The following is a 24,440-nucleotide window of genomic DNA, read 5'->3' on the forward strand; positions in this document are numbered from 1 at the left end:
CATGGGGATGCATGGGGGATGGGGGATATACCCATCTGTGTGTTCTGAAGCCACCATCAGTTAAATTTTGCCACTGCCCTTCCCTTCGCCCAGGGACCAGCTGCACAGAGGCTCTATTTTCAGCAGCAGCAGCAGCAACACAAATGTCCGGCACAGCCAGTCAACTTCCTGGTGTGAAACCCTAGTGCCTGGTCTCCCAGGCCCCAGGGTGCAACAGGCAGACCTCTCAGACAAGGTTCTGGACTGAATACAGTTCTCTGCCTGCTGCTTCCTATCCTAGTGTGACTGTACTTATAAAATGACATGTCAGGCACCGTGCAAAGCGTTGTACAGACATTGCCTCCTTGGTTACTATGGGAGAGGCATGCTGTGTACGGAACAATCATATCATACCTGTTGCTCATAACATTAGTTCCTCAAAGCACTGTTTGCATGGGGAGGAGAAATGGATTTGACTTCTATATTTTGCAGGGAAACTTCCAGATGCCTCAGTCTGAGTCAGGTCTGTGGCAGTCATGTCTACGGTGGACATAACTTCTTCAGACTGCCCATCTTAACTCACAAGTGTGTTTCTGTCCCACTGTTTCTCCCATCAAGAATGAGGTCTTTTAGATGCCTGTTTCTCAGCTTTTCTCTTGCTTGTTCAACCGAGGTGTTTCTTGCCAGGACCAGAGAGGCAGGGATTCTGGGCCCGGCTATGGACTGGCTGGCCACCCGAGGTCTGGCAAACATCCCTTCCAGCCAGGGGCTCTGGGCTGCGGGTCCTAGAAGGAGCTGCCAACAGAGTGCAGGGTTTCAGGGGAAGGCCGTTGGTGCCAGTGGGAAGGCAAGGGCTGGCTGGCCAGAGGCCCTTCTTCACAGCTCAATGCCGGGTGGCTCCTCTACTTATGAGCTTTGTGAGATTTAGATCACTCGGGATTAGCCACAGGTTTTGGGGGTCAAAGCAGAGGTTAGAAAGAGTTCTTTCCCCATGAATCACACTTCCCCAAAATGTAAAACTCCCACAGGAGTCAGCTTGCTTTATAGAACTGGCAGCAGGGAGGGGGACAGCTAGAACTCGTGGGGAGCTTTTCCTGAAGAAACTTCTGGAAATGCTGGACAAAGGAATTTGTGGGTAGGAAAGGAGCCAGTGGACAAAGATTCTCTGGGACAAGTTAGGTGGACTGGAGCTGGCAAGCAGACTGCCACGAGGCTTACAGATACTGCTGGCCTAGAGGGCTAGGCACACTGGTAGTGTAGTGTGTGAGCAGAGTCAAATGTGGCAACTGTGTGTTTCCTTGTTCCTTCCTGGATTGAGCTGGTACCTTCTCAATGACATCGGCAGAATTCTCTTGATGGTCTCAGAATAGCAATGTGCTTATCAACGCCCAAGTCTGGCCACTTCACAGTTCATAGCCTTTGCTTTCCAGCCCAGCATGTGGTGTCGTCTAAATGAGTGAATGAGCAGAGGCTGTTGAGAGAGTTCTTTCAGTTCTGTTGGAGACTGTCAGGGCTAGCCCCAAGCATTAGGAGCCAAGAAAAGCATCAAGGGATAGAGAGATGGCTCAGTGGTTAAGAACACCCACGTGACAGCTCACAACCGTCTGTAAACTCCTGTTCCAGGGGATCTGACACCCTTCACACCGACATACATGCAGTCAAAACACCAATGGACATAAAATTAAAAAATAAATAAAAAATTTTAAAAAGAAAAGCTTCAATTTATTTAAAGAAAAAAAAAATACAATAAAGACATGCCCTCCTTAAGACCCAGATGGCCAGGTGACACTTTAGGAAGCCGTCTTGGTGAGGTTTGTTCTTTTAGGTCTTCATTTCTCACTCACCAGCCTTTCTGTGAGCCCCTGAAGAAGCCCACAACCCAGACAGGGCAACACCCACTCCTGCTGGTCTTTAAAGCAAGGTATTTTGAGGGCTCAGCGCACTCCAGCGAGCCGCTCACTCCCACAGACCCAGGCTTTACAGAGGCAGTGCCAGGACAGGGCTGAACAGGGCTGACATGGGAGTGGCCTTCTGCCCTCCTCCTAAGTTTGGTTCTTGAAAAGAGCAAGGGTAAGTGTCTACCTTGAGGTCACATAGCTAGTAATTGACCCCAGAACCCCATTCCTCAGCTTTCTTTCTAAACTTGAGTCAAACTTTTATTTATTTATCTATTCAATGTGCATTGGTGTTTTGCCAGCGTGTATCTCTGTGTGTCACATGCCCGGGAACTGGAGTTACAGACAGTTGTGAGTTGCCATGTGGGTGCTGGTCCTTTGGAAGAGCATCAAATGCTCTTAGCCTGAGTTAACTCTCTTGCCCCAGTCAAGCCTTTTAGAAGCCCTCTGAGCATCAGGGAGCATTTGGGCCATGGATGAGGAGGACTCAGACATAACTGTAGATTTATCTTTGGACTAATCTAGTGGCTAGCCTAGGCCTCTCAGCCCAGCTTCCTCCCAAGTTTATCTCTGTGCTCTGCTGAGCTTCTGCCTGGTTCCTTTTATGACCCTAGGGTGGATTACAAGCCGGTGCACCCCCAAGCTCTTGATTATTTTAGCCTCCTCTAGGCTGTCACAGACCCTGAGGGCTTCAGTTCTTTCAGGACTAGGCCAGCTCACTCTAAACCTCCTGCTCCGCCTGGGGCCTAAGTAGAGTCCCTGTAGAGCCAGTGTCTCTGTACAGTCTTCCCTGCTAGGATGTCTAGACATCACACCCATACTGGGCTCACCCACCATATTGCTGCCCATCCCTGTCCACTGGGATAAAATGTTCATTTGACTATATCCCATAGCAACATGGCTCAAGTCCTTTCAGGATTCCTTGACTCCCTTCTCCTTACTTTGCTCTTCTGTGAAATGGCAACAACGCTAAGCACCTGAGGTAGGCTCGCCAGTGTGAGCAGACACCCTGTCCTGCATGTGAGGCCTGGCTCTGAAGAGAAGGGGAAGTCCAAACTGCAGCTTTCCCACAGCTGACACCAGCTCTGTGACCCTGAAGTACCCAGGAAAAGCACAATGGGTCACCTTTTCAGCCAGGAGATCGGGGATCATAAGAACAGCCTGAAGAGTCAATCTGTCCTATCTTCTCCATGTTTCCCTGACTCTGATCTGAAAACGCATCCTATCTAAGCAAGCGTCAGGTCCCAGCAGACCTTTAAATGAACTTCGGGGAGAACCCTCCAGGCAGGCTGCTCAGAGGCTGAGGCTCCAAAGCCCTTGCTGAACCCCACTTCTTCCAAAGCCTTTCAGGTGCTGCCGAATGCCCTGTGTGTGGATTCCCAGGAAGGAGGATGGCAGAGAGCCAGCCAGGGTCTGCTCTTCCCGCAGCCCAGCCCTGGCTGGGGCAGCCCTGTGGCCAGTTGGTGGCGCCACCCAGCCCCTGCCTCAGGCCGCCAAGGTTGGCAGCCTTATGGCCACGCTGCACAACTCTGCGCCTCTCCTCCTCAGTTTATTCCTTCCAGATACACAGTCGCTGCTTTTTATTTGGATCACTTTTCTGTGTTATGGTATTTGGGTTGTTTTTCCGTCCCTCCCGTCCCCCGCGGCAGATTCCTACGAAGAGTAGTTTTTGGAGCAGGCTTTGAGCACATCTGTTCTCTGACTGTGGCATTCCAGGAGGGTCCTGTCAGGGGTCTTAGGTCCCAGGGCTGCACGTGCTGGGCTGTGGAGGCTATGGGCAGGGTCCAGTGCTCTTGGTGGAGAGGTCTGCCATGACATCCTCACCGTAGCAGCCAGGGCTAGACCACAGAGGCCTGAAGGTTGCCAGAGCCCCAGTACTGCTATCTGCCAAGTTCCTGGTCTTGCTGGTTGTGGCTACTGGCTCTTAGCTCGAATGTGTCTAGGACAGACTATGGGCATAGGAGATGCCAAGCCCCTCCCCAAACACTGTCTCGGACTCTTCATTGGTGAGAGGTTATATTGGGGGTGCTGTGTGTGGTAGGGAGTGGAGCCAGTATACACTTTTGTCCTAGAGAGAGTGTGGCAGGTTCAGAAGTTCCAAGGTTCTATTCCTGACTTTCCCACCATTCCTTCACGGATGGATGCTGTTTTAAGAGTTAAACAAGTGAGTATGAGGAAGTACTTCCTGGCACATAGTAAGTGCTCAGTAAATGTTTTAACTCTTATATATGTATGAAGGTGTGGAAATCTTAATTTGGGGTGGTACTTCTTGGACTCTGGAACGTTTGTTGAAAGTGCTGGTTTCTGGACCTCACCCACAGAAATTACGATTCAGCATGCTGTGGGTGGTCTTAGGGATTGCCATTTGAAGACAGAGTCCATAGGGATATTGACAGACTAGTCCAGAGTCTGATATGCAGTCATCAGAGTTAATGGTGGCGGCGGTGGTGTGTGGTCTGGAGGAGGAAGGTGGTAAGTGTTTGAATGACCAGAGCTGGGAAGGACTGAGTTATTTCCTGGGCTCAGGCATATCCTTCAGTATGGCTTTACAAATAGACTAAAGGGTGGAGTGATGTAAGGCCAAGGGGTGGGGCAGGAGCTGTTCCAGGCATAGTCTGGGGCCGGCTGACAGTGAAGGCTTGCTCTAACTAAGAAACAATGGGCACAGCAGAGCCGGAGTGGCCCGGGTTGGAGCAGCAAGGTGTCCAATCCGAGGGCTCAGTAGATGGCGAGGACGTATGAACTGGCAGTTAGCCCTGAGATCGGCAGCAAAATCAGATTCTGGAAGAAAAGAAAGCCACTCCCAGTTAGGGCAGCTGTGCCAGGCCCCACAGGACCAGATTCAAAGCCTGGCCTGGCCGGATTCAGGGATGGGAAGCTGACTCTGTAAACGCGGCCAAGCAGGAGCTGGGAATCGCTTGCTGCTCTCTCTCTCAGTAAAGATCTTCTAGAAACTTTCTTTGTTTTGACTGAGCAAAAGAAATAAGGAAGCATGCTATGCAAAGGTTTGGAAAAAGGCTGGTGGGCCAGTCCGGCCTGCTTGGGAAGCAGAGTGAGAGATCATGTGGGGCTAATGGCACCAGGTCATCCCCTAGCAGGCAACCCCCTCTCCCCAGCTGGCACCCACCCACCAAAGGGCACCCACCCCCCAGCAAGCACATGTCTGAGAGGTCCTTTCAGGCAGGTGAGATCTACACATGAGCACATGCAGGTGTCCATGGGTACAGATGAGTGTCTCTCTGCATGCATTTACTTACTCTATTCAACCACAAGAATTGATTTGCTGAGTGTGTACTATATGCCAGAGCCTGTTCTAGTGGCTTGAGATACACCCACAAAGAAACCACAATTCTGCAGGGCCTTCTGTTCTGCAGAGATTTTGCATCTGGAGGGACAGACATGTGTGAGTCAGCTCTACACACAGGATGAAGAGAGGCATGGACGTGAACATGCAGACCTGGGTTAGGAGCCACCTGCCATCTTCCAGCCAGGTGATCTTAGGCAAAGCCTTTGCTGAAGTTCAGTAATCCATAAAATTGGAAAACAAACCCTACTCATACCACTGTTGCTAGACTAAAAATGTGCAAACACTTCAACATCTCTGAGCAAAGTACGTGGCTGCAGTCATTGCCAAATGACCAGTTTTCTTCAACTTTCCCCCAGAGTTGGAGAGAATTCTGATCTGTGTCTGGGTAAGGTGCCACATGTATCCAAGGGGTGGGAACGTGTGCATTATTCTCCAGTGAGAACTTCCTCTGCTCAGGATATATATCTCATGTTGTGATAATAACCAAGATCTGGCTAACAGTTCCACTCCAAGTGACAATGGTGACTAATTGTGGGAAGGAAAAGCTGCTTACAGAGACTTCTCAGAATTGACCCATTTAAGCCCTGGCAGGCCTTGGACATCCATCCAGCTGCAATGACACTCTGGCTACCAGTTTTGTCTTTCATTCCTTAAATAGTCCTTGACCACCCCCTTGTTGACACCCTGCTAAAACAAAGCAGCCTCTCTTAGCCCAGTTCTGCAAAGCCCTGGCCACACTGCCTCTTTCTGAGACCTTCTAATCCCGGATTACTTGTAGAAGTGGGTCTGGAGGGAAGTCCAGGACCAGGCCCCAGTGGGCAGGGGGCAGGACCGCACTGCTTGATAAGCATGCTGGTATTCCCCAAGACCCTTTCTTCCTTTAAGAGCAACAAAGAGAATGGGCCCACTTCCTGCTCGCCATCCTCCAGACTCTCCCTAAGACAGAGCCATGGTTTGGACTATGTGCCCTGATAAGATGCCTCTGAGCATTCTCCATTGCTCAGTATCCCTCCTCTGTCTTATTTCTAAGTACTCGCTAAATGTCCAACCAAGCGAGAGAGTCAATGTGCTAAACAACTATACCCATCTCCTCGCTCCCCAGATAGCTCTTCATAGGCATGGACTCTTATGCTTGTAACAGGGGCAGCCTTGTGTTCGCCCTGGCTGGAAAACGCTGGGCTGCAACTTCACAGCCCCCCATTTCATTTCCTCCACTTAACCAACTGTCAGGTCATCTCAAGTTATTTGCCCCCAACAGCCCTTTCACACAGAGTTTCTGTCGCCATGGTCACCCCGGTAATGCTCTCACCTATTTTCCTTTGGACAGTTGCAAAGTTCTCTACTTGACCTCCCTACCTCTCAGTCCAGCCATTAGCCCATCACTTTCCCTCCAGCACCATCAAACACCCAGTACTTCCTCCACTCTCTCCCAGCTGCTCTCTCCAGCCACAGACTTGAGGCTCAATCCTGAGGGGTGTCCTCATTGTTTCCATGACACCAGACACCCTGCACCCTAACTGTAATAAATGAAGTTGCTGCTCTAGCCTGGAATCCCTTTCTCCCATCCCAGCCTTTTATCTAAATTCCCAGTCTTTAAGCTTCGTGTCAGTTCTGGCTGAATCACATCCTGTGGCTTTTACAGCTTTAGTGTTTTTTTTGTTTTGTTTTGTTTTTGTTTTTTTAGGATGGAGAGCTGCTCCAAGTTGCTAGCAGTCTGCTAGGACTAGTAAGTTCAATTACTAGTAAATCCAACTCTGAGGTGAATTGCTCTGTTTTGGGGAAATCATCACAAGCTGACTGTGACTGAATTGTCACTGTTGGCCTGATGCTAACTTCTGGTTCAGCAAAGCACACAGCCATGCCTTGGGAGAAGACACTGCCTTCTCTTCTCTTTCCCTTCCCTGAAGTTTGAGAAGTAGGAGAGAACCTGACTCTGTTTCCATGAAAACGGTTGTTTTCTGCAGAAATCAGGTGAGTTGTTGTAAGAGACAGCAAGCAGATATGAGTGCCTTTCTGAGGAGGCTGGAAGGACCCCAGCACCATTGCCTTGGGGTCTAGGTAACATATTGTGACATGGAGAGAGGGTGTTGAGGATACTGTGTCCATCACTGCATAGTACCTAACATGCCTTTGAAGCTCTTGAATCTGGCACCCAAATCCTAGAAACTGATGTCATACCACCCAGGAGGCATCATTCGTGAAAGCTGGAGACCCACGTGGCATCTCCTGATGATCCCAAGTCAGAAGTGCAGCGTACAGATGACTTTGTGCCACCATGCAAGCTACTCCATTCGGGGGTCTGTCTAAAATAAAATCACCAGGCATGCTAAAATCAGCATGTAGGAAGTGGAGACAGGGAGATCAGGAGTCAAGATCATCCTTAGATACATACATGTTTGAGGCTGGGGTAGGCTACAGGAGATCCTGTCTCAAAACCTAAACAAACAAACGCAACAGAACGCAACAGCAAGCCTCAAGAAATCTTGAGAGAATATTCCATATGATGACACTGTGAATTGGAGTTCACAATTAATACCGAGAGTCAAGGGCTGGAGAGATGACCAGCAGTTAACAGCATTTTTGCTGGGTGGTGGTGGCCCCACGCTTTTAATCCCAACATTTAGGAGGCAGGGGCAGCTGGCTTTCTGAGTTCAAGGCCAACACTGGTCTACATCTTGTGTTGAAAAAAGAAAAGGAAAAAGAGCATTTGTTGCTCTTGAAGGGGACCTGGGTTTGATTCCCAGCACCCAGAGCCCACATCTTACAATGGCCTGTGACTCCAGTCCCAGGGGATCCAATGCCCTCTTCTGGCCCCTGGGGACAAGCCATGCATATGGTAGACATACATGCAGGCAAATCACTCATACACATAAAATTAAAAATAAGTAAACCAGGGGCTGGAGAGATGGCTCACAGGTTAAGGACCCTGACTGCTCTTCCAGAGGTCCTAAATTCAATTCTCAGCAACCACATGGTGGCTCACAACCATCTGTAATGGGATCTGATTCCTTCTACTGAAGACAGAGACAATGTATTCACATAAAACAAATAAATATCCACTTATCAGTGAGTGCACATCTAATGACTTCTTTTGTGATTGGGTTACCTCACTAAGGATGATATCCTCCAGATACATCCATCCATTTGTCCAAGAATTTCATAAATTCATTGTTTATAATAGCTGAGTAGTATTCCATTGTGTAAATGTACCACATTTTCTGTATCCATTCTTCTGTCGAGGGACATCTGGGTTCTTTCCAGCTTCTGGCTATTATAAATAAGGCTGCTATGAACATAGTGGAACATGTGTCCTTATTACCAGTTGGAACTTCTTCTGGGTATATGCCCAGGAGAGGTATTGCTGGATTTTCTGAGGAACCTCCAGACTGACTTCCAGAGTGGTTGTACAAGCTTGCAATCCCACCAGCAATAGAGGAGTGTTCCTCTTTCTCCACATCCTCACCAGCATCTGCTGTCACAAAAGAAGTCATTAGATATGCACTCACTGATAAGTGGATATTAGCCCAGAAACTTAGAATACCCAAGATACAATTTGCAAAACACAAGAAAATCAGGAAGAACGAAGACCAATGGGTGGATACTTCATTCCTCCTTAGAATGGGGAACAAAATACCCATGAAAGGAGTTACAGAGACAAAGTTTGGAGCTAAGACGAAAAGATAGACTATCCAGAGACTACCCCACCTGTGGATCCATCCCATAATCAGCCACCAAACCCAGACACTATTGCATATGCCAGCAAGATTTTGCTAAAGGGACCCTGGTATAGCTGTCTCATATGAGGCTATGCCAGTGCCTGGCAAATACAGAAGTGGATGCTCACAGTCATCTATAAGATGGAACACAGGGCCCCCAATGGAGAAGCTAGAGAAAGCACCCAAGTAGCTGAAGGGGTCTGTAACTGTCTAAGTGGAACAACAATATGAACTAGCCAGTAACCCCCAGAGCTCGTGTCTCTAGCTGCATATGTAGCGGAAGATGGTCTAGTTGGCCATCACTGGGAAGAGAAGCCCCTTGGTATTGCAAGCTTTATATGCCCCAGTACATGGGAATGCCAGGGCCAAGAAGTGGGAATGGGTAGGGGAGCAAGGCTTGGGGAGGGTATAGGGAACTTTCGGGATAGCATTTGAAATGTATATAAAGAAAATATCTAATAAAGAAAAAAACCAAAAATAAATAAATAAATAAATAAATAAATAAATAAATAAAATCTCTTTTAAAAAGGCTTAAAAATAAGTAAATCTAACAAAACAACAACAACAACAACAAATTGCAGAGGTCATTTATACTCAGGGAAGTGAAAATTAAGCATGCTGTACATGGAGAAACATTACACACTGCTAATCATGGCTGCTTCCCACTGCTACCAATTGAGGCAATTCACTACAAATAACACACACATACCACTATCAACCCCCTTTTTTGTATTTTTATGAAACTTTCCCATTTCCCCACCATTAAGCATCCAGAATTGGAAAAGCCAAAGCTAGTGAGAATGTATTCATCATCTGTCTGCTCCAGGTTCAGCCGAAGCTGTGCCCCTAACTAAGGTGGGTCCTACAGGAGCTCTGGGGTCCAGGCTTGGACCAGCAGTCAGTGCAGACCAAGAAATGCCAGCCTTGCTGCCCCTTTAGCTAAGAAACCTCTCCCACCCAAGCCTCCCACTGACTCCTGCTGGAGCTGTTTCTGGATACACCTGGCCTGCTGCCTCCTGGGCCTTCAGCCTTGGCAGTCCCTCTGCCAAGGATCCCCACCCTCACCTGTAGTCAGCATCTGTACTTCCTACTTCATTTGTGACTCAAATGCCACTTCTTAGAGCTCTTAGGAACTCTCTGTGAGTTCTCTCCCACACTCTCCCCAGTCCTTACCTCGTCCCGGCTTACAACATAGGTCATTGTCCTGCATGCTGTGTAAACCCAGTTTGTCCTCCTTGCTCTGGCTCATGGGCTCTTTGAGGACAAGGATGTTTATCCACTTTGTTCTCTGTTGTAACCTTATCACCTGTGTGTACGCTGGTCATCTAGAAGTTGCTCAACACATATCTGTTGAGTGAGTGATACATGTCATAATGACAGTATTCGCTATGTGGCAGATACAGTGGGAGGAGCTTTGGTAGATCTCTTCCTAAGTCTAGTCTCGCAGGTGTTTTTCAGTAGGTAGCACTGTCTGTGTCAAAGACCCCAACATAGGAGAGGTTAAAATCCCCGTTGAGGCCATCTTGTTATCCACAGGCAATGCAGGGTTGGGGGGTTGATGTAAGTGTTCTGGGAGCCAGGTCTGCCTTTTACTTTAGTTTCAGGGATGGCTCAGGTACTGGATGCTCCTCCCCCACCACATGGACACAAGGCCCCCTGGAGATGTCTCAGGGTGGAATACGGGCAGTGCCCTAGCATTCCCTTCCTTCCCTCTCAGCCCCATTTTGTTTTTCTATTCCTTCTTTAGGCAGGGTCTCGAAAAGAAGCCCAGGCATTCAACTTGAGTATCGAGAGAACGGTAGAAATAGTCTTTCCCGTGGTTTTCTTATGGGACCTCAATGTTGACCGTGTGGAATCTGCCTGGCAGGACTGCTGTGCAGATGCAGGAGGCCATGTGGTTATCATTCTCAGCACGATGCCTGGCACAGAGGCTGGACAATCGCTAGCTGCTGTAGTTATTGGCTGGGAGGTGGTCAAAGTCTGACTTCAGTTGGTAGACCTGGGTGTGGGGTATAGATTTCACTGACCCCTACTTCAGTCACCCACTAAGCTGTTTCCTGGACCTGCACTGAAACTAGGAATCCTTGTTCAAGGTCACATAGCCATGACTTCTAAAAGGCTTTGATCAGGATACTTTTCAGGATGCCCAACTTCCTTATTATGCTGGATTCTGCCGGGAGGTAATTGTTGCCATCTTTGCTGGGCTGCACAATTTGAGGTATAATTTACATAAGTATCAATTGCCACCATGACCAAGGCATGAAAAATAATTACCTCAAGTGGAAACTGGGGCTGGGCCCATGGAGTTGGGCCTGATTTGTATGAGCTACAAATGAGCTGCTGCCTCTGGAGCACCGTGTGCCTGCTGGATCTTAGGAAGGTTGCAACCCAAAGCTGTTTCCAAACACCTGCTATCCACGTGCCAGCAGGTCACGAGTCCCGACTCTAGCATCAAAATCCCTGAAGAGCCGGGTGTTGCGTCACATCTGTAATCCCAACAGGGAAGAAGAGTTTGAAGCTAGCACAGCTATGTAGCATTCCAGGCCAGGCTGGGCTGCATCCTGGAATATTGTGTCTGTGGACTGGAGATGTAGTTCTGTGGACTGTAGATGTAGCAGTAGTGTACTAACCTGGCAAGCCTAAGATACTGGGTTCAGTCCCTGGCATCACTAAATAAATCCCTGTTAAGAGTTCTTACAGCTGAGATATCTTCCCATTGTCCAACATGAAAGTCACTATCTTTACCATTTCCTCCACTGGTTATGCTTTCTAGCCATACTTGGCAGGCCTGTCTTCCTACTCACGTGAATGCCATGAACAACAGGGGGTTTTGTCTCACCCTTACCACGGTCATTGTCTGCTGCACACATGTACCTCGAGTCCACACTCTCAGTCCTTCTCCTGTTAATGACCTGTGATATGGGACATCTTTCATCCTGAGGGGAAGGGTACAAGTTCTGCTACCCTTTCTACTACCACTTGGGGATCTACAACACACTTTGGAATCACATTTCCAGGCCAAAAATATTCCTCTGTTTTTCAGTGGCACAGGGGACTAATTTGGACTTACTCGAAATGGGAGACTGAAGACTGAGGAGATATGGCCTTCAAGAGTAAAGCTAAGTCTGAACAAACTACGTATGTGATGTGTAACCAACACTCTGAGAGCCCTGAAAATATCCACAGTTAGGATCGAAGTTCACCAATAACACCCCAACCTTATGCTGCCTGCTTTTGTATTTCTGTGGGTCAATGTCTTATTTGTAATTACATTAGCTACAGAGTCTTCATTTGTATCTTGAGAAATGGTGCTGTATTTGAAGAAAGATGAATCTGTGACAGACACCCCAAGGCTGGAAGGAGCTCTAAGAACAGCTATAATAACACAAAGTGTAAACTCAGGAAGAGTTCAGCTCTAATCCCATTCTGGCTGGCTGGCTGCAAGAGCGAGTCGTTGCACTTGTTGGCTTAGTAAAATGGAAGATCCTATCTTCCCTCTAAGATGGTTACAAACGTGAAAACACGAAGAGCTGGCTCATTTGGGGCATTAAGTAAGTGGCATTACTATCATTAGCATACCTAAAAGGTAGATACTTAGTAATACTTCTCAGTGTGCTTGTAAAAAGTAGTGGAAAATGCCTTTGGCTTGTAATGTTTAATGAATATCTTGTCTCCGCCGTGTCTTTACATGTGTGACCCTGAGCAAAGACGGTTTTTGTCACCAGTAAAATTCAGTGTTCTCTACCTTCCTTTAAAGACAGAGAGGCAACTGAAGGTCGAGACTCACTTGTCCTTGAAGACGTGATAACTGAAATCACACACAGTATACTCAGTCAGGAATGGGGATGTGGTGCTAGAATGGAACACCCTGGTGTGGGTGGAAGAGACCTGGGCTCTGTCTTGATAATTTAACTGAGTGATTGAGTCAAAATCAGGTAATCCGATCCTTGATGCTCACACTTCTGACCACTGCCTGAGAGAAGGCATTGCTCTTAAAGGCAAAAGTATTATTCCCATTTTAATTAACTTGCTACCCATAAGGTCATCTTCATATGAATTACAGACTACCCAAGAGCCATTTTTAATCATTACTAAACTGCCTATTAATTGAAAGATTTTGTTCTGATTTCTTTGATCTGAATCATTGAATCCCTGAGCTCCTGTCCTAAAATATGTTCCTTGACAACCTTACCATACTCAAAAAATACAATTTGAGCATAAAAGTAGCAGATAAGTCGTTGATAAATAGAAAACAGCCTTTCTATTATGGCCGCCCTAAGGACACAGCTTCCTAATGCCCATCTCTAGTGCATTCCGCTCCTTCTAGGTCCCCTGCTGGTAATTTCCCAGAGTGAAGGGAGGTGGTCTGCACTGCAGAGGCCATGAACTACTGAGAATATGTGGGTGTCTACATATCTCCACTAAGTAGGAAAGCAGCAGATTGAACCACGGGACACAAGCCCTGGGCTTCCTGCCAGGGATGGATCTTGAAGTAGAGCTTCTTGGTGGGAAGATGTGTTTCCTCTATTTATTTATTTCAGGCACTATTTCGCTTCTGAAGGCGATGATAGAAGAGAGATCCTTATAGGGGTCATGAGAAGGAAGGTAGTGAGAGCCAAACTGAGCACGGCCACAATCACTGAGCACTCTAACACACACCTATAGAGTTCCCAAAGAAGATTATGTGACTGAAAATGATCGGTGTTCTTTAGTATCACTCCCAACTCCTCCGTCTCTTTTTATTCCTTCCCCTGAGCTCCCCCAAAGTCTGAGGGGATTAAAGGAAACCTTAAGCGAGCCTCATTCAACCACCTCAGCTAGATCACATATCCCTTTGTGACATTTCATTCATTGTACCGTAATTTCCGGTTTATTTACTATTCCCACCAAACATAGGATGTATTCTATTCCCAAATAATGACTTTAACTGTGCAACACAAAATTTAAGGTGCTCAACAACTTTATTAAGTGTACCAGGATATAATACTCATTTACTACATTTTAACTTTTTTTAGATCACTATAATAAAAGTAAATAGAAGTACATACTTTTTTTTGGTAATAAAACAAAAAATGTCAGAGGCTCGGCATCAAATAAGCTTACACACACACACACACACACACACACACACACACACACACACTGATCAATATGCTGTGTCCTTTCATGCCAACCAAGGACCAGAATTACAATGCTGCACAATGCATTCAGAATCTCAGAATAAAATACAAAGTTTTACGACTTGATTTACAAAAATCAGCAAAACTTGGGAGTGGGTGAGTGGGTGGAGAAGCGGGTGAGGGACTTTTGGGATAGCATTGGAAATGTAAATGAAATAAATACCTAATTTAAAAAATCAGCAAAACTACAACAAAATTCTATAGGAAAATTATAGCAATAAATATAAATTAGCAATTTAATATATTAAAAGTAACAAAAGCTAACAATTGATAAGCTCTAAAAACTAAAGCTTCACCATTTTCTCAGAAATGACATTACTTACAACTCAAAGACAGTGGATACCAAGCCCACTAGGCCCTCGTTGGCCATCTTTCCCCCCACCCTCACCAGCCATGGAGGGTGGCCATAACATGGGCCACCTCGGCTCTGGCTCCTAGGGCTCTGGCCAATAAGTAGTTCATTCTTCTGAAACCTGGACACGAGCCCCACTTCTTCCACCTCGGTGATTTTCCAGGTTGCTTCGGGAAGTACAAGAGAATTCATATTCCGATGGTTTGGTGTGAGGCACCTGTCTGTAACTAAGGCATCGCTGCTGAACAGAACCTTCCATAATTAGCCTTTTTGGGTAACCAAAGAAGATATTTTGATGGAAGCACCCTACAAGCAATTCAGCATCTCCCAGAACTGTGCTATTACCTTTCATGTAGATAAGACCCATGATCATCACTAAGAGTCCTAATCTGGGGCCATCTCTTCCCAGATCCTCCTCCAACCCCTCAAGAGGTTTTAACCTGTTGGTCAGGATGTAAGTGTGGTGCTTGCGATGGAGCTGTTTCAGCTGGGAAGCAAAAACGTACAGCGATGTTCTGCGGCCCTTGAGCTGATCTTCCGGTGCAGACCCTTCAAGTCTCCGATAACATATTTCACCGTCTTGGAGCGTGCGATTAGGCCCTTCTTCCTGCCCTTCACCAGCAGAAACTGCACTGAACAGGCGGCAGTCCTATCAGATGGCTTAGGGAAGCCGCCAGGACCTGGGCTCGCCCTCGGCAGGAGGCGGCAGGACTGTCCCACTCTCAGGGTTCTGCCCCATGCCTTCGGGCAGGCGGTGCCCGGCATGCCACCCCTGAGACTGCGCGAACAGGCCCGGGAAGACGGCGGCGGGAGCATCATGAGGTCGCGGCGAGTCCCACACCCGCCCACGATCGCGCAGCCGCAGTCTGGGCTCGCCACTTCCGGCTTGCTCGGCCAAGATGGCAGCGGCAGTGCCGCTCGCAGCCCTTCCGCTTCCTCCTAGACTGGCGGCGTGCAATGGCTCCTGCAGGTGCAGGCGCCGCGGGGAGTGTGTGCGTGTGCCTGGGGGAAACGCTGCAAGCAGCCATTCCGGGTGGGGAAGCTCCTCTGTTCAAGAAATAGCACAGAACCGAGTCCGGGCATATTCTTTTAGTAAGTGATTATGCCTGCACATAGACAAGGCTGGAATGGTGAGTTAGAAGAGAAGGGCCCCAACAGGAGACTAGGGAAAATAAAAATTTTCTGGACAATGAAGAAAAGACTGCAGTCTTTGTCTGCGGCCTCGGGGGCATGTGGAGAGGGTGCTTATTACAGTGCGGAACAGGTTCTTGGAGTCAGTGTGAAATGCTATTCAGCGGTTAATTGCAAGGTGAGGACAGCACATTGTGCAGTGATAAGAGATGCACTGAGGGAGCACATACCACGCTCGCATCGCGCACGAGCCGGTGGTGGCTGGCTGGAGGGAAGGAAACATTTCCCTCCAATCAGAATTACTCTCATACCACCTTTTAACCCCTTCTGCCTCGCGCTTCGTATCCCTCCTCCCCACTCTGAAGTTCCCTCTCCTACCAATATCCCCATCTTTTAAAATCGTCTTCACTCTTCAGGGCTAAGCTTAAAGGTCACCTTTCAAAAGTCTTCCCTTGGAGGTCATGCACAGAATTTAAATACTGTTATTTCTGAATCATCACAGCTACTATGCTTATTTAACATTCAAGTGCTCGATATTTACTGTTATTTCTGAATCACCACCACAGCAATTATGTTTATTTAACATCCATGTGCTAGGCTTTATTGTAAAGGCATTTTTCTCCTATATTTGACTCTCACGTACATTTTACAAATGGTTGGCCTTTTCCTATGGCGTTTGCTATTTTCCAACTACATAATCGTGGACAAGTTAACAAAAGCTTTTGCCCTTTAGTGACATTAGTGATAAAAATGGGTATAACAGTAGGAGCAGCATTGTGGAGATTACGTAATTCACGTGAACACTTACCGTTGTGCTTGGCACACACTGACTATCTAGCACTTTAGCTATTAATCACTGATACAGCGCCCTGCTGGGTAAATGTCCCCATTTTAAAAGTGAGGTAACACACAGAAGAGTTAAATAACTTGTCAAACGTTGCACAGCTGAGATTTGAACTTGCATACCACAAGTTTAGAGACCACACTCTTTACTAAATTGATAGATGCATTGACATATATTTTGCTTTATATTATGATTATTTTCAGGTTTGTCCTCTTTAGTCTCCCTAAGGAAACACCCTAAAGGAGGGGTGACTTTAGTTTTGAAGTCTCTCAGGGCTCACAGTCCACATCTAATGAATGATGGAAGGCTCCCCCTGCCCCTTAGGAAATAGCAGTTACTCATTTAAAGTAGACAGCAGCCAGTCTTTTCTAGACTTAAATATGAAATATTTCTTCTAAAATTTTTCAGAAATGAAGTCCTCCGTGGTGCCTTATGTATAATCCCAACATATGAGGCAGGAGAATTAAGGATTTAAATCTAGCCTGGGCTACTTAGTGTGACCCTGCTTCGAAAATTATCTTTGAAAAATATTTAGTCGTTAATATCATATGACTTAGGAACACTGAGGTGTGTAAATGAGGCAGGAGGATGTTTATTATAGTCTAGCTTGAGGCAATTGTTAGTTAGCATTGTGCCAAACGTTTTATGTACAATATAATTTAGTCCTCCCAAATCCCTATTAGCAAAAGTATTATTATCCTCATTTTACAAATGGGAAGACAGTCACAGAGAGGTTAAATTACCTGCCTCAAACCACTCATCTGTCATGTGCTAGACTGGAAATGCAAACCCAGATCTCTGAAGCTTTTCAGTCTCCATGATCACCGCCCGAACTGCCCTGCCAGTGCCCTTTGTAGAAGGACAGTTGCTGAAGCCTGGCATGGGGGCGCACACCTTTGATTCCAGTATTCAAGAGGCAGAGGCAGGCAGATCTCTGTGAGTTTGAGGCCAGCCTGGTCTACACAGTGAGTTCCAGGTCAGCCAGGGCAACACAGAGAAACCCCATCTCGAAGCGGGTAAGGGCTTAGGGCCAGTAATGAAGATAAAATAATACACCTGTTTCAGCAAGGTTGGTCAAGGAAAGAGTCAGGAGAATGCTGCAGAAAGAAGCACACAGGAGATAAGATGAATGTAAAGCACTTTAAGAGACAAATTAGCAATAATTTAGATGGCTTTTCAAAAAACAATACTTATTTTAACTGAACTATTATTTTTATTAAAATATCAACTAGTTTAAATCTACTTAATTCAAAGTTTCCTGTTCACTTTCCAAATGAATGTACAGTGTCACTGTGAGTCCTTGCTGTATCGCTCAAGTCATTTGAGAAACAAAAATCCCTTTTCAAATTTTATTTATTGTTTGGGAATTTCACATTTATATACAGTGAAACATGTGCATACCTACCTCCTATTTACTCCTTCTGTCTCCCTCTGGATCCCCCTCAAAACACTAATTTCCCTATTTCATTTCTTCTTCCTCCTCTTCCCCTTTCCTCCCCCTCCCGCTCCTCTTCCCTCTCCCCTCCTTCTTCTTTTATATAACCATTTAGTCCAATTAGTGTTGCCATGTGTACATGGGAATAGGGTTATTCACTAGAACATGGACAACCTATCACTGCCCATATCCCAAAAGAGGGATGACTCCCCCTTCTGCAGCAGTTAACAGTTGTCAGTAGTAACTTGGAGGGGTGGAGGCTCTTGAGTATCTCCTTCATCCATGCTGGAATTTTTCTTGGCTTGGCCTTGGGCACACAAACCACAAATGCTGTCAGTTGCTGAGTGTTCCAGTGTTGTTGAAATTCCTTACCTGTAGAGAGAGGTAAACACACTCTCCTCTTTCTCCCAAGATCTCAGTAGTGAACCGAGGTGCAATTCCACCAAAGTTTGCTCTGGGGATCCCGTGAGTCTATTAGGCTCACTGACAGAGCAATGCTGCACCGGAGCATGGAGCATGTGCATGCCACTAGGATGAGGGCTCCCCCTACGGCACCAGAGTGGGGCTCTCTCCACCTCTTCCCGGCCTATGAGCTTCTAGGCTTCCCCTGAGGCCACATTCAATCAGTACAGACTTGTTGGAGGAGTGGCTAGTTACTGAGGTGAGGGTCCCCCACCCCTTCCCACCACTTCTTCTATGAGAGGTCAACAGTGAACAAGACCAGCTGTGGCGATATGAACTCCCGAAGATGGCGGCTGTTGGGTTGAAAGATGTACAGGAAGTCCTGTACAGGAAGTAGGAGTCATGTTCAGATGTGTGCTCTTCACAGAGCTCCTCTTTCCACCTCCTCTTCTGTGATACCCTGAGCCTTCAGAGTCAGGCAATGATACAGACATCTCCTTTAGGGCTGAGAACTCATTTATTTCCAGATCTTTAACCAGTAATGCTACTCTCTATTGACTGCTGTCCACTGCCAAAAGAAGATTCTCTGACCATGGTTGAGAGCAGCCCAGGTCTGTGGATGTAAACATAAGTATTCAGCAGTCAATTTAACAGCAAGACAATTTAGCAAAATAATAATAGCAAGTTTTACTCCACAGCCTACTGTCCCTCTAGCCATGGGTTTCTGATCAGAACTACAGTAGCAGGTCAACTGCAGTACTGCAGAACAGGCCTCAAGTCTAATAAAAACAGTTAGTTAGGCTGGGCGTGGTGATGCATACCTTTAATCCCAGAGGCAAAGGCAGTTGGGTCTCCGAGTTTGAGGCCAGTCTGGTCTACATAGTGAGTTCTAGGACAGCCAATGCCACATAAAGAGACCCTGTCTCCAAGATTTAATTAATTAACTAACTAACTAAACAAACAAAGCATGGATCTGGTGCTGGCTGGAACCGTGGCTGCCGTTTCTCCCCAGCAGCCTGCACAGCATCTTCCAGCAGTGTTGCTTAGGAAGGGGAATCATTCCTGGTTGGTTTAGGATTGGTTTTCTGCCCTGCAGCTAAGTGCGTTGTGTCTTCAGCAATAGGATCTCACCATGGAGTTATGATAGCTAACCAAGATGAAGGCAGTAGCTTGAGACCTCTGGGGCCTGCCTGACATTCACTCCTAGGGAGTATTCCATGCCCATGTACTGCGATTTTTATTTAACAGCCCATGGATTCTGAGAGTGACATTGTCTGTCCATTCATGGTATTTACGTTTGAACACCTTTTTAAAAATGAAATGTGAAATTAACTTACTAATGGGTTTCCACAAAGTTTTTCCATCTACCCTTAGTTTTAGTTAGCGCCTGTCCTCGCCCTCCCCCCAAGCCCTGTCCCAGGCCAAATCTTAACCTCTAGTGTCCCCCCTCCCCGTCTCTTTTCATATTTCATGTGTTCTACCAGTCCCTCCAATTATCATTTTTAGTTGGCTGTGGCCCTTTCCTTTGGGTAACCCCCTCCTTACCCTTCGATTCCCTCCCTGCCTAAGCCTTCCTGCCCCCCACTGGTCCACTCGTCTACTTTTGTTTTATTTATAATCGCCCCTTTCCCCTAAAGCACCCCAGTGTCTCCTTCCAGTTTCCTGGCTTCCGCTTGTGTTCCAAGTTAAACTCCACAACAGATGACTCGAGACTGGGATCAGCCGATGGGAGAGAATGTGCAGTGTTTGGTTTGTCTTCCCGGGCCTTGGTGACCTCATTCAGTATAATTTTTTCCAGCTCCATCCACTTAACCAGAAAATTTCATGATTTCGCTTTTCAATACATAGTTTTTGAAAAAGAACAAAGTACTGGAAGCATACGGGTGACCCCGGCAGCCGTTACACCAACCGAGAGACACAAAAGGTACCAGCAGTAGGATCTCACCTGTCCAGGGTGACACCTGTGACAGGGTCCTGTGTATCTGACTGGAAAGGATTAGCAGAAACTTTGTGTAGATGTACATTCTCTGTTTCTCCAGTATAGGACTACAATAGTTACGACTTGCCAAACTATATATCCATGCACCTCATAGCATGTAAATTACACTCCAAAATTATACATCAAAAGTTCAAGGAGTAGGCCTTCAGGTGTGGGAGGCCAGGGGCGTGGCAGGTGCACAGACACGGTTTTATCCTTGCCAGTGTCTACTGAAGGAGACAGACTCGGCAATCTTTCCCAGTTCTTACCGTATCTACCATGTCCTGAAAGCCTTTCAGACAATCTTTATCTGAGCTATGGAAAGGGAGGAAAGGGGCTGGTGGCAAAGCAAGCCCTTTGGTGACTGTGGATACAAATCTTCTAGGTACCCTTTCTAGCCCTTGGTGCTTAGTGCAGTGCGGTGGGGGTGGGTAGGGATGGGTAGGGATAAGGAGTTACAGTGGAAGCCAAGAACCTCAGGGTGACGTCTCCTGGAATGTCTGTACTTTGTGGAGGTGTGGGAAAGGTGTCAGTCTGTACTGAGCCAGGTTCTTACCCACTGGTGGCTCTGTGACCTTGTGTAGGACCTTGTGTGGGCCTGTGTTTTCCTCATCACGGGGCTCAATGAATCCTGGTTGTCTATCCCATGGGGTTATTTCAAGGTCCTAAAGAGATGGTGAAGATTTTTTTTTAAGAGAAGGAATAGAAAAAAACTAGTAATGAGCATGCAACTGGCCTCTCATACAGACATTTCGGAGTGAGTTTACACATTCCTGGTTCAAAAAAATGTCTGGCCAAAAGAAATTAAACAAAGAAATGTCAAGTACAGACACTGCATTAGGGGCCAGTGAATACTTTGGTAGCGAGCCAGACTTATCTTGTTGGACACCTTCTAAACTCAGGCGCAGGAGTCTGGCAGCCCTTGCTTCACACAGATGGTAATAGCAGGCTGACCCACAACTGAGCAGGGCCTCACTGCAGAGGTGACTGTGTCTCTCTTGTTCCTTTCTTGACAGCCATGCAGCAGATCCAGCTCAAATGAAGGAGAGAAAGAGCTTTGTCTGTCCTCAGAGCCCAATGCAGACCGTAGCCCAGTGCTGTCAGAGCGGAATGGGCAAAGCATGAGGCTCTGGGCCTGTTTGCGTGGCTATGAAGAGGCAGGATGGCCAGGCGAATGATTTGATCTGACTTGGGTAATGAAAATTGTTTGTTGCTGTTTGAAGAGCAATTGTGTAAGCAACAGTACTTCTGTGTTTGGCTGCCTGTGACTCACCACTGACTGTAACATAACCCCAAACTCAGAGGAGGCACAGGCTGTGGGCGTGGAGGAGGGGAGAGGAGGGATGCAGGGCAGAGGCCCCTTCTCATTCACCCTTTCTTCCCTCCTCACTGTCCCAGTCCCTCTCCAAACCTCTAAGGAACGTTCACGAGAAGGCGTTTGCCACCTGGACACAATGAGGCCTCGTTGGAGGGACAAGCGAGAAGCTGGCTGGGAGCCAGAGGCCCGGTTTGAATGGCTGTTGCCAAGGGGCTGCCAACAGTCCATCTCAACCCCCAAGAGGCTGACCCAGGATGGGGTGGGGGCCACCCCTCCCCACCTTGGAGGCCACAACTCACACCATTTGTGGGCCAGGCCGTGATCAGAATGTGCGGGGACAAGGTGGCTTTGAGTGGCTGAGCAGAGCCTCTCCCCCTCTGCTGGCTCCGGCCTCACTTGGATTAGAGCCTGCTCAGGGAGTCCCTTTGTTGGCTGCTTGTTATTCCACATGCACTGAGCACTGCGCATTCATCTTTATTAGTTCTAATTGCTTCCCCATTCTAATGGGATCTTGATATTCCCATACAATTGAAAGGAAATGTATTCATTAAAATAATTCTTCTAACTGCCGCTTCCAGCTGCTCCTCTAAAGTGACATTGTCTCTCCACGCAGCCTGCTGAAGCCTCTTATTAAGACTCTAGTCAAAAGCCAACTTTGGGCAGCAAACTTTCCTTGCAGGGGTTTCCAGACACTGGAGAGAGGGTGCTTTTTAATCAGGCTCACACAGAAGTTGAGGCCAGCTGGTGTAATTGGGGGCGCTGGTCCTCGTGGATAGAAGGGCTTGCCTCCAGCTCTGCCTCCTGTAACAATGACCCTTTCTGCATAATGGCTCATTTGGAGAGGGCTTCTCCCTGCACCTTCCACCTCTCCCCGCCCACATCGCATACGTGAAGCTTTTGTTTATGCCACAAGCAGTTACCAGGTGTGTTCTAAGCATGAGGCTGAGTAAGGAGCTGGGGAGGCAGGGAGGCGGGGCTGCACTCCCAAGGTGTTTAAGGTCTTGGTGGGTGGCTCCCAGCTAGCTTCTGCAGAGCTTTGAGGCAAAGGCATGGCAGAGAATTTCTGGGTATTCAAAGAGAATACACAAGGATCTGGGTTCAGATCCCCAACACCCCCATGCAAAGAGTAGCACACACTCCAGTGCTGGCCAACCTGGAGCGCCCATCTCCAAAAATAAATAAATAAGTAAATGAATGAATAAATAAATAAGGTAGAGCGTGATAGAGGAAGACTCCTGAAGCTGACCTCTGGCCTCTACACACATGCAAAGGCAAGTGGACCTGCATAGGTGTATGCACACACGCTAAATTAATTTTTTTAAGTTCAAGTTTTACTTTATTTGTATGTTTGTGGGGAAGGGGGACTTCAGTACCCAAAAGGAGCCTTCAGATCACTTGGAGCCGGAGTTACAAACAGTGGTAAGTAGCCCCAGGTAGGCTTGTAGCTGCAAGTTTAACTAAGCCACACTGCTTTGGCTCCCAGAGGGTCACACACACACACACCCAGGAACAATCTGGATTCTGGAATGAAAGACACATGTCAGTTAATTTATGATATGCTGTGACTAGCTCAAAGACTGGTCACTCCTAAACCTCCCCCCTGCTACTCTAGGCCCAATAGCGGAAGTGGCCAGGCTTTCTCTCCTGCAGCTCCTACATCCCACCCTTCTCACCCCAGGCAAGGGGATCCATACTCTGTCTTCCTTTCTCCCAGTTCCTAGCCCTCACAATATAAAAGTTCTGCGCCTCTCTCTCCACCCAGCTGTTGGCTGTTGGCTCTTTATTGATCGATCAAAAACCAGTTGGAGACAAGGGCCTTCAGCATTTGGACACACAGATTCCTGACAAAGTCAAAGCATTAAAACCAATCCCCACCAGGTGCTAAAACTGAACTCTGGAAGAGCAGGAAGTGCTCTTAACCAATTAATTCTCCAGCCCCCTAAATTAATTAATTTTTTTAAAGGAATGAAATGTTAGTAAGGGGAACTATTATTTAAAGTATATTTTATGGCCTGACATGGTAGTGCACACTTGTAATCCCAGCACTCAGGAGGCAGAAGCAGGTGAGTTCCAGGCCAGCCTGGTCTATATAGCACATTCTAGGACAACCAGGGCTACATAACAGAGAGGCCATCTCAAAACAAACAAAAACAAATTCAAAACATTCAGATATATCTGTTTATTTCATAACAGCTAAATCAAGAGATCATAGGTAAAAATATAATAAAGTTCTGAGATGTGAGAAACCAATGATCTATTTGGAGAAAAATTTGGCAGTTATAGAAGAGTGGCCAAGTGAATACATGCAAAGCATGCGTGGTGTAGTGAATACAGGCAAAGATGCATCGTGTAGTAAACACATGCAAAGCATGCGTGGTGTAGTGAATACATGCAAAGCATGCATTGTGTAGTAAACACATGTAAAGCATGTGTGGTGTAGTGAATACATGCAAAGCATGCATCGTGTAGTAAACACATGCAAAGCATGCATCGTGTAGTGAACACATGCAAAGCATGCATCGTTTAGTGAACACATGCAAAGCATGCATCATGTAGTAAACACATGCAAAGCATGTGTAGTGCAGTGAATACATGCAAAGCATGCATTGTGTAGTGAACACATGCAAAGCATGTGTAGTGTAGTGAATACATGCAAAGCATGCATCGTGTAGTAAACACATGTAAAGCATGTGTGGTGTAGTGAATACATGCAAAGCATGCATCGTGTAGTAAACACATGTAAAGCATGTGTGGTGTAGTGAATACATGCAAAGCATGCATCGTGTAGTAAACACATGCAAAGCATGCATCGTGTAGTGAACACATGCAAAGCATGCATCATGTAGTAAACACATGCAAAGCATGCGTGGTGTAGTGAATACATGCAAAGCATGCGTGGTGTA

The 24,440-nt window shown here is 46.9% G+C and overlaps 1 pseudogene across 1 annotated transcript; it reads right to left on the reverse strand.

Annotated features, from left to right (window-relative positions):
• Positions 1–13,840: 13,840 nt before the first annotated feature.
• Magef1 (melanoma antigen family F, 1) lies at positions 13,841–15,297 on the reverse strand (annotated as a pseudogene). The gene has a single exon (NR_131983.1). The product of NR_131983.1 is annotated as a melanoma antigen family F, 1 (transcript).
• Between the last annotated feature and the right edge of the window lie 9,143 nt (positions 15,298–24,440).

This window comes from Mus musculus, chromosome 16 (genome assembly GCF_000001635.26).
Source record: "Mus musculus strain C57BL/6J chromosome 16, GRCm38.p6 C57BL/6J".
NCBI lineage: Eukaryota > Metazoa > Chordata > Mammalia > Rodentia > Muridae > Mus > Mus musculus.